The sequence below is a fragment of the Dipodomys ordii genome, unplaced genomic scaffold (genome assembly GCF_000151885.1).
Source record: "Dipodomys ordii isolate 6190 unplaced genomic scaffold, Dord_2.0 Scaffold96, whole genome shotgun sequence".
Taxonomy (NCBI): Eukaryota; Metazoa; Chordata; class Mammalia; order Rodentia; family Heteromyidae; genus Dipodomys; species Dipodomys ordii.
This window is the reverse complement of record NW_012267312.1, coordinates 7,096,901-7,107,763: the sequence shown is the minus strand read 5'-3', so window position 1 is coordinate 7,107,763 and position 10,863 is coordinate 7,096,901. Positions and strand designations below refer to the sequence as shown.

General features: G+C 54.8%; 1 protein-coding gene across 4 annotated transcripts in view; it reads left to right on the top strand.

Moving 5' to 3' along the window:
- Window positions 1–458: 458 nt before the first annotated feature.
- Bcor (BCL6 corepressor) overlaps window positions 459–10,863 on the top strand; it is a 44,520-nt gene continuing 34,115 nt past the window's right edge. For all 4 annotated transcript variants that reach the window (XM_013026759.1, XM_013026758.1, XM_013026755.1 and 1 more), the window contains exon 1: window positions 459–734. The gene's annotated coding sequence lies outside the window, so the exon portion shown is untranslated. The remainder of the gene's footprint in view (window positions 735–10,863) is intronic.

Genomic DNA, 10,863 nt, shown 5'->3' with positions numbered 1-10,863 from the left:
GCAAGGTGAGGCGGATCTGCGCTCCTCGGTGAACGCGGGCGGAGCTCGGCGGCTGCGGGGGAGACTGCGATCGAGAGCGGGAGCGAGGCGGACGGCGGAGGGGGAGCCCGCGAGCCGCCGGGCGGAGAGCCCAAGCCGCGCTGTCGCCGCGCAGGGACGACTTGGCCAACACACACACACACACACACACTCACACTCACACACACATCCAACCCGAGCGGGCGCTCGCGGCGAACCGTCAACATGGCGCTGGGGCTCTTGCCCGAGCGCGGGCGGCAGCGGCGGCGCGGGAGCTGCTGAGCTTGGTCGAGCCCAGTCCAGCTGCGGGAACCCAGAAGATCGCGTGGAGCTGTCGCCACCTGCCCTGAGGCTCCGATCCCTCTCCGCTCCGCCCCGCCCCACCCCCACGCGGCCCTGAGCCCACCCCTCCACTGGGCCGACCCCGAGGGCAGCCGGCTGGCAGTAGACGGCGAGGGAGGCGAGCGAGAACGGCGCCTGGAGCGGGCTGCGGGCAGCCGGGGACGGCAAACTTTGCTGCTCGCCGCGCTTCCCCGGTCCGGCTCCTTCTCCGCTCGTTAACTTAGCCATCCCCCCCCACCCCAACCCTGCACACCTCTCCCGATCTACCCAGCCGCCCCCCCCCGCTCTTTTTCGCCGCCTCGACTCTGCTCGAAGGAAACTTCAAAGCGTCGGATCGCGAAGCTCCCAGCCTACTCTCCGATTGGGAATTTCAGGTCAGTGCCGGGGAGCACCTTTTCCCGGGGAGGCCGCAGGCGGGCTTGGCGCGCCGCGAGCGGCTGCAATCCGACCCCCTTCCCCCGTGGCCCCCCGCCCGCCGCGGGTTTCTTCGACTCTTCGCGTCCCCCGCAATGGATTTGCCTGGCGCTTTAGCTGCCTTGCTCGCTTTCGTTTTTATTTCATAGCTGTAAGTTATTAGGAATGCAGTCAACCTAAGCGGCCCCGCGTGGGCATGGGGGGGGGGAAAGAGGGACGCAGCGGGGGGCCTGCTGCCTCCCGGGGGGGCGGCTGGGAGGAGATCGGGGAGTTCGTCGAGTGGAAGTTTGCGGCCGTGTGTGTGTATGTGTGTGTGTGTGTGTGCGTGTGCGCGCGCGCGCGCGCGCGCGCGGGAGCGCGGTCGCCGCTGAGCGCCGGGAGTCAGGCGCGGGGTGGGGGGTGGGGGGGAGAACTGGGCTGGAAGCTGGAAAGCTCGGCTCGGCGTTAGCTCGCTAGCAGGAAGGGGAGGGCGGCGGGTTCCCGTCTGCTTTCTTTTTCGACTCGGGAAAGAACTGTTAAAAAAAAAAAAAGCCCAGCCGCCGCCGCCTCGTCTCGCCTCTCCGGGGGCCGGTCGTTCTTCCAAGTGGAACGACAGCGTGTGCGTGCGCGAGGGTGTGTGGCGGGCGCCTCGGGCCGAGCCGAGCTCGACCTGCTGCCGCCGCGCAACTAAAAGGGAGTCCCGGTTCTTTCCTCCCCCCCCCCCCCCCCCTTGGCTCGCCCCAAAGCTTGAATCACGTGGATTTGAAAAAAAAAAACTACTAGGAAATCGTGCTGAGCCTGAGGTTCGGACTCCGCGGGTCCGCCCGCTCGCCAGGTCAGACGCTTTGTTTTGTAAATGTTCTTTTAAGATTGCTGTGAGCTACTCTCCCCCCACACCCCTCCCCTTTCCACTACTCTAGTGTGGGGGTAGGCTTTAAGTTCGGAACCCACCCCTGGGGGGTAGATTGCTGGTGTGCCAGCGGGAAGGGAGGGGGTGGTGGTGGCGAGACGTGGGCTCTCTGCGGGGCAGCGGGGAGTCTGGTGGGAAGCCTTGATGGGCGTGTGAAAGTCTGCGGCCAGAGGAAGTTGGTCCCACTCCCCTGGGCTGTCGGCCCGGAGGGTCGGTGCGAAGAGGAACTTGCGCACCGGGGCGCGATCCTAGACCCCAGCGAGGAGTGTGAGGCGCCGTTGCGCCGCGGGGCCCGCGCTTGGATCGGGAGGGAAGCTGCGCTGCAGAGCCTCCGCTAACTCGGGGGCTCGGGGCGGCGGCGAGCGCCTGCTGTTTACGAAGGGAGCCTTGGGGCACCGTGTACGGAGTTGGACGACTCGTGGCACGTGTGGTTCAGACGGACTTCCTGAGGCCGCAACGCTCCTGGGGGTACGTACCCAGATCGCGAAGACTGCCGACGCTGGGCGAGGCTTAATTTGCTGTTAATGAATCTTTTCCAGAAAGTCCGCGATCTCCAGCTAGAGGCTCTGAGTGCCCGCGCGCGAGGGTGCGCGCGGCCGGCGTCTACCGAGTGGGGGTTGGGGGGGATGGAAGAGCGAAGAAGGAAGGAGGAGGGTTATGTGTATTTAAAAACAAACCTTAAAAAGAAACTGGCGCGCTTCAAATTGGTATTCGTACAGCTTCGATGCGTCTAGACGAAGACAGCCCGGGGTTTTTGCTGTGTGGTTTCCTACCCTTTCTCTAGAGGAGGCTAGGAGTGGGGTGTTGATATTTGGTTCTAAGGGTAGCCCCCTTGGAGAAAAATCCTCAAGACGACCAAGGAGTAAAAAGGAGGAGGAAATGGCCCACCCCAGAAGGTGGTGGGTGGTGAGCACAGGCAGTCGGGTATTTCTAGCCATCTGACACGTCCTGTGGCACTGGAAAAGGACACCGGTGGCCGAAATCTTACGAGGTGCTGGATTCGGTTTTTGCCAACAGAATTGCTTATGTGGAAGGTATTTTAATTGTTGGCCTCCAAGACTCCCGTACGTGGACACTTGGAGAAATATGCTTGCCTTCTCTACCCCCTCCCACTCCGCCTCCGACCTGTTTGTTATCTGGTCTTGGGCTTTGCAGTTTGGGTTCTCGTGTTTTATTTTGGGCACGATTTTGCCGCGTAGAGGAAGAGGGGGGAGGGAGACGATCGTTAATATGCGGTCCAGGTTTAATCCGAGGCTGGCCTTCGCCGTGCTGATAGACGCTGCCTCGCACGCCAATTGCCTTGGGGTGCTTGGGGCGGGGGTGGAAGGGGGGGGTGTCGGACGCACGGGGTTTCAGGCGCCAGGCGTTCGGCCGGTAGGTCGGGGCTAGGGCTCTGCCGGCCCCAGCGCTGTCCTTTGAGGCGCTGTCACCAGTAGGTGACTGAGAGTTAATTAGGAAGTGTTCTCTGGATCAATGGGCCGCACAGCTCATTAGCGATTCTCTCCAGCCCTTTGCAGGGCCGTCCTCCGCCTCCCACACAGGCCGGGGCCCCGCGGTCCCAACTGCGGAGAGCGCCGCTGGGAAATGGGGAGGGGCGGGCGGTGAGGGACCACGGGGAGGCCAGTGTAACTTTGCGGGGCGGCACGTTAAGTGCGGCGCCGCCAGGCCCGCGCAGCCCGCTCTTTTCTTCCTGCTCGCGGTGGCCTTCTCTGTGTCTTTAACTCGCTCCCGCTCGCGTCGCCGCCTGGCTGCTCCTCCCCGCCTCCCTCGCCTATCTCTTGTTCTCGAAGCACGACGCCTGTGCTCCCCGCCCAGTTTGGGATTAGACAAGATAAAAATAGGACTGCCCAGCGAGCAGAGCTGTGACTGTGCCCCAGCAGCCGAGCTAGTGAAGAGCGCAGAAGACGGGGGCTCAGAAGGACCCCGCGTGGCGCTCGGGGCGCCAGGTCTTGTAGAACCCCTCCCACCCCCCACCCCGCAGGCGCCGTCACGCTCCCCGGGCTGTGTCCGCTGTGAACCGTGCGGGCCAGGGGACCTGGACCGGGTCTCCGCGCTCTCGCGGGTGTTGTTGGTGTGCGGGTGATAGATCGGTCTAGACAGGCATGCAAGCTCCCTCCCGGCTGAAGGACGGGGGTGGGGGAGTGCAGTGGAGTCGGCCGCAGACTCGCGTGAGCAGCGAGTGAGCGAGCTAGCTTGTCCAGCGAGCGAGCGAGCGAGCGAGCGAGCTGGGTAGAAGGAAGGCTTCCCCGGGGTTTCTCTTAACCCTTTAAGCGGCCGTAGAGATAGTGTGACGGGAAAGCTAGGTCAGGAGTCTAGTGGAAATGACTGAAGGCACAGTAATCCGTAGAGGTAGTAGTAGGCAATCTAGGCCCAGCGTTTTCCTTTCTCGTGTGTGTGTGTGTGTGTGTGTGTGTGTGTGCACGCACGCGCGCGTGGTCACATCCTGGCGCATCGGGCTTGATTTCTTACACAAACCAAAAAGCTCTCTTGCTCAGGCTATCTAGCTTGACCTAATACTTCTCAGTGGGGGAGCTATGAACACACAAAATGGGCACCCTCATTCAGTTAAGCAACTGAGCCTGTGGGGTGAAGATATGTAGACCTCAGTGTTCCCAGGAAGATTTTTTTTTTTCCCTACTTAAAGTAAGGGAAGATCTGGGTAGAGCATAATGGAGCTTGTGACCCAGACTGCTGCAGACTAAGGACCTGAGCCTAAAATATCAAGCTAGTATGTGCAGGTATGTGTTGGAGAAAGCAGAGCAGTCCTTGTCTATAAATAAACACTTAGCCCTGAACTTGTGGGGGAGTTAGAATCAGATATGTGCAAGGAGACAGACTCCAACTAGGAGTTGGTCTGGACACTGTTATGAGATCCATCATTTGTATACACATATGGGGCTAATATTGAAATGGTTTGAAATTTTAATACAACTCTGCAGACGTTAGTCTAGCTCTTTCCAGAGCTTGAAATTGGTGGGTGGGTTCCCCTATACATAAATAACTCATTACTACTAACATTCCAAGTCTCCCCTCCCATCCCTTCAAACCTTTTTGTGGTCTTAAGGGATCTTCTGTTTACATTTGAACTTCAAACCCTAACTGGTCTGCCCTGAGAATGAGGCACATAGGCAAAGCAAAGATGTGATGCCATTGGGAGGGAGATGTGTAGTGTTCCAACGTCTCAGATTAAGACGTGCCCCTGAATGACATGTGCTGAGACAAATCGAGACACTTGGGCTCCGATATCCTAATGGAACAAGAGATACATAAGAGATAAAGAACTGGCCAAGAGGAATGTAAACATGGACATGCAAATACAGAGATGTACATTGATACTTGGAGAAAAATCCCATGCTTTGTTGGACAGAATTTTGCTAAGTGTGTTCCAGAGACAACAAACAAACAAACAAACAAAAAGCCCCTTTCAAGGTATGAAGAGGGTCACTTGGAAACACAAAGCACTCATAAGCATATGTCTATGCTTAGGTATACACGCTGTGCCTGGCCAAGCCTTCCTCCCCGATGGGTAGGATGTGAGCCACTCAACCACCTAGACGTGTATTCGCTAGGAAATGTCTTTGGCTAGACAGAAAGGGCCAAGCAGTCCTCCAAAAGATTGAAGGCCCTCTGTTAACTAGAATTGCTTTTGGTCAGTTTCTGCCCTCTGGAAGAGGGCGAGGATGTATGCTGAAGCAGGCAAAAGTTCTGATGAGATTTGGAGTTCTTGACCTTAAACGACTAAATTGTGAGGGAGGGGGGAAAAACCATAAGAGGAGCTTGCTACCTTGGTTGAGAGGAATGGCTGTGTATCACTGGGTCCTGTTAGCTAGGTGAAGCAGGGCTTTGGTGATCTGGGAAAAGACAACGGAAAGTAGTGCGGCCTCTGGGAGACATAAAGAGAAGGAAAGCATGCTTTCATTTTGGTATGCTTTACTTTTTTTTAACTTTTTTTTTTCCTTCTGGAGGAGATCATGCTGGGTCTGCCTGTATTGGGTGGATTAGCAGGCGCCTGGGTGACCCTAGACACGCACGTAAACTCTGGCTAGGGTTTAGTTTGCCTGAGGCGTCGATTTGCTTCGGTCCCTCTTTGTCTAAGCCCAGCCGGGAATTCCAGCTTTTATTGGGAAGACCGCACTTGGGTGGAGTCCGGATCGGGTGGGGCAGGGCTGGGCGAGCTGAGGGCCGTGGGCTGAGGAGACCGCGAGGCCACCTCAACCTCAGGAGCGCCTGGCAGGCTCCTGACAACACTACCCTGCTGGTTCCTTAGAGGGCAAAGGGTCTAGTGACCTAGCCTCGTGCATGGGGGCAGGAGGAGGGCCTGGATCCACTTCAGCTGTCTCGCCCCACTTCTCCCCTTCAGATCAGGAGCTCAGAAGGCCCTTTGTTAGGCCTCAGGGTCACACTCCTACCCCTGGGGCCCCTAAGGGGCGGGAGAACTCTAACTCTGGAATCCCCATGGCCCCTTCTGGATGGAGCCTGGTGGGGACCTCTCTCCCCTGACCATGTTGGGTTGGCCTCAGCAGGACACTGCCACCCCCCTATCTCTTTGCCAGTGTTAATGGCCAATAGGATTCCAGTTTGTTTGCAGAGCCCAGCTGTGCTGCCGCGGCCTTGGTAGGAGCCAGTGGAGCTAAGCTGGAGTGCATAGCCTCTTCCGTAGCTGAATTCTAGTGATCACTTGGCCCGGGAAGGACACGGATCTCTTAACTCAGCCGAATGGCTTCCTCTGCGTGCTTTCTCCAACATTCTCCTAGGATTGGATATCTGATTTTTTTGGGGGGGAGGGTAGGGTGGGAATTTAGTGATGACCCTCTTCTGTGATTTTTCTGTAGAAGGTGTCTTTTCTTGGCACATGCTCACCTCCACGTGTTCCCAGTTGAGAGTCTCAAGGAGGGTTTGATTGATTGATTATTTATTTATTTATTAGAGTTCTGTCTCCCCAGCCAGCACCCCTGGTCTGGGCTCTCCATGATTAGACAAGCAGGAGAGTTCGCTCAGGGAAGATCCTGACAGCATAAAATATAATTTGTGATCTAAAAGACAGTTTCCAGTATAATCTCATTATGCACCACAGACTCCCGGTGTTATTTTGTGGAAGGCGGACAATGATCAATTTACATTGACCCGGGGCTGGGCGAGCTTTTAGATGGTAATTGCCATATTGATTTGCATGCAAAAAGGAGACCTGCTAAAATTAAAGACCGGAAGCTAAATTAAACTAAATTTATTGTCTAGGTGCAAACCCGGAGAACTGTTGGGGGAGGGAGGGGTGAGTCAGGTCAGTTTGCCTGGGGCAGAGCAGGTAAGAGGCTCTGGAGCTTGCTTCCGGTGGTCACAACTTAGGGAGCTCTCTTTGCTTTTGGTAATTTAAAATATGGGGGAGGGGCACGTGTGCCGGGAAGAGTTATAAAAGTTACTATAGCAGTGAAAGCACTGGGGTCCTTCCCAGTAATTGTGGGGGGTGTGTGGAGTTTTATAGGGTTGGGGGGGTCTCCCCGCACCATTTCCGGCACTCTTTCCCCCCCACCCATTTCTATTGTTCTATTGGGATGTTAGTCTTCCTGCCCGGGCCACCGAAAACTCTTGTATCCGTAGGGTAGAAAGAGGGGGAGAAAACAGTCCTTCGTCCTTCCTGCTTTACTCTTTCCCCTACTCCTGACCTAGGGTGATTTTTGTTCCCTTCCCAGCTCTTCCAAGAGAATGTTAACGCTGGGGCTTACGCGAGGCCTGGCTGGGAGGCACAATAGGCATCGCTGGGGCTGCGAGGTCCCAAAGCTGAGGTCGGCTGGACAGCGACGGCGATGGCTTCTTCCTTTGGAGAAACCACCCGCCGCTCCAAAGTAGCCCAAGGAGGCCCAAAGTAGACCCAAGGGGTGGGGAGGTGTCTGGGGCGGGGGCTGATCGAGCTGTTGGGGCGACTGGTGTAGGAGGGCAAAGAGGCCGGTGGGCTCCCGAAAAGGATTGGGAAGCCCTGTCAAGAGTCGGGTGGAGGGGGAGGGTTTGGAAACTCAGCTCGCTCGCCAAGGCTGGAAAGTTTAAAAAAGAAACAAGAAAGCCACTTGCGGAGGGCTGGCCTGCAGCCAGGGACAGCCGGGCCCTGGCTCCCGGGCCGCTGGGGCCCGTTCCGCCCGTTCCGCTGCGGAACTGGGGAAAGCATCCGTGCTGGGCGAGTGGAGCGAGCTGCTCTGGTTGGCGCCCGATGTCTCTGCTGTGGATCAGGCCTCACTGGGTGGAAGATGGAACGTTCGACAACGTCAGGTGTGGAAGTTTCCAGAGCGTCTGAGCATCCCAGAGCCTGGAGCACGCTTAGTAAATTGGAGATGAGGTGAGGAGGGCGTTTCGGGCCCAGTATGGAAAGATGGGGGAAAAGACGCCATCCCTTAACTTACCTCACTTTTTGTGCAGACATTCGAGCGTCCATATGGGGCCTACCTAGCATCTTGAAGGCCACTTGGCTTATACTTCCTCTCCACTTGCCCTGGTTCTTTAGCCTCTCTCTCTCTCTCTCTCTCTCTCTCTCTCTCTCTCTCTCTCTCTCTCTCATGTGCTTGGGCTTGGACTCCTCTTGGGTGCTCATTTTTAAGCTTTTTCTCAAGGCTGGCACTCTTATCACTTCAGCCTTTTGGTGTTAATTGCAGATAAGAGTCTCGTAGACTTTACTATCCTGGCTAGCTTTGAACCTTGACCCTCAGATCGCAGCCTGAGTAGCTGGGATTACATGTGTTGAGACATCAGTGTCCAGCTTCTGTAGGGGTTTTCAGTTAAGCCCAAGGACAGGTAAGTGTAAGAAGAGTTCCTTACAGAGGGTTCTTGCTCTGTCTACATGATTTGATTTATTGCTTTGTGTGGCAAGACTAGGGTGGCAAGTCTAGTCCTACTATCTCTACTCAGCACTTTTCCCAGGACCTGTGAGGACCTGGCCCACCTACTGTGTCTGACTATTATAGGCTAGCAGAAAGAAAAGTTTGGCCTTGTTTGGACCATGGCCTCAACCCAGTGTATAGAGATTGTAGTATGGAGGGGAAAATGGTAAAAGTTTTTTGGAACTCCCAGAGATTGTCTTAATGGGTGTAGGAGAAACCTGGCTTGGGGTTCACTATAGACCTAGTCATACAGGTGTTACATGCTGTTTTCTTGCCCCATAGTCAGGTAGATAAGGCCTAAGAAGCTTTCCATACTTCTTTGACAAGACAGTGTGAAAACAGGAATTTCAGATGGCACAATTAGACCAATAATTGGCTCCTCTCCGAAACTCCAGGACTGAGTTTGACCATGGCCCATTTTTAACTAGCTGTGTGACCTTGGGGGGCAAGTTATTTATGGCCTCTGAGCCTTGGTAAGTTACTTCATTTGTAAGACTGGGAATAATTATCCACCTTTAGGATCAAAGACATTACTTGGCACATAGTAGGCCTGGAGGATTAATTGCTTTGAAAGAGTGGTCATATAGCTGGGTGCGGCAATGGTGGCTCACGCCTGTAATCCTAGCTACTCAGAAGGCTGAGATCTGAGGATCACGGTTCAAAGCCAGCTGGGGTAGGAAAGTCCGTGAGAGTCTTATCTCCAGTAAACCACCAGAAAAACGGAAGTGACGCTGTGACTCAAGCGGTAGAGCGTGCACCTTGAGCTGAAGCGCTGAGGGACAGTGCCCAGGCCCAGAGTTCAAGTCCCACAACCAACAACAACAACAACAAAAAAGAGTGGTCATGCCCATGTTTCTATGAGTTGCATGACCATTCCTTGCTGCCCCTGACACTCTCTGAGAGCCCCCCACCCAGCTGCTAGGCCAGTACCCCCAGACCAAGGATGCAGGTTAAAGGTCCCTTCCCAGGGTGTTTTCCTCTGGGTCCATCTATGTGTGGGTTTTTCTTTGTATTCTGCCTTTTAAAAGATTCCATATGAAGGGACTTGGGTCGGCTCCGCCCCCCCCCCCCCCCCCCCATCCCTCAAGTAAGATCATTAGATGGTTAGGAATTGATTCCAGAACCGGTATCTAGGTGCCCTTTAGCAAATCTTCCTGTCATTATTTCAGAGGAGGAGACAGGACCAGGAGGGGAGAGACCTGACCCAGTTGGAAGAGGTGAGAGAAGGTGGCCCACTGCTGGGGCCAGAGGTTATGTGGTTTGTTTGATAGGGATTAAGTCCGGATGTTATGAGGGCTCAGTGTGGTTTTCAATAAAGTCGGCCAGGGATTGCTTCTTTTATATCGATATGTATTTTTTTTTTCTAAATTACTAGCATGAGAAGAAAACCAGACCTGTATGGATCCAGGCCGGTAGTAAGCTACTGTGATCAGGTTTCCTACTCGACTCCCAGAGGGGAAGTCAGTGTTTGATTGAAGCTACACTTGGTTCTTGACTCTCAAGGGATGCCTGCTCTGAAACAGGAGCCCTCCCCACCCTCCCTTTCTCTCCTCTTCTCTCCCCCCCCCCACTTTTCCCTTCTTTCCCTAAAAGCCTTTGTGCTGAAAGAGCTTCAGTAGGCACGAATCCTCCCTGCTCCCTCTCGAAAGAATGCCTTACAGCCTTTGCTGACATTGGTTTGTGAGCAGTGGGTTTTACCAGGCCAGCAGTTTTGCCCCATTTTAGCTCACTATTTTAGAAGTAGTGTATGGACAGGCTACGCTTAACTGTGATGATTGCCACAGTGTGTAGACTAGCTTTGCCTGGAATCTGAAGATGCCTTAACCTTTGCCCTTGGGGCCCTCCAGGAAGGGGGGGGGCAGGTGGGGAGCTCAAGGACTAAGGATTGTTAGGAGGAGAGTCTGTTTGTTTTCTACAGCCTGAGAAGCTGAGGGTGGAGTCAGGCAATCTTGTGTTCCAGCTTTGGGTCTGATTTAAAACTTGGTTTAATTGGAGAAAGTCCTAAGCATTTCACAGTTCTGTACAAAATGAAAACTTGAAATAGCTTGAGGCCTACGTCATTTAAGAAAGAATAAATGCAGTATAGAAATGTCCAAACGATGTAAATCCTGGCGTTGTCTGCCCTCCCATAAACACATGACAAGTGCAAAGGCATTTCCAGTCAAAACACCCCTGGACCCAACAACCTCCATCATTTGTATTTATTATTTTATTAGGAGTATTTTACACAGCATTTAAGAGGCCCTCAGACCCCGCTGCACGGTGACTCTGCAGACTGGGGTGGAAGATGAGTGGGGGTGGGGAAGGCACGGTCTCCATCTAGAAGCACTAGCTGGG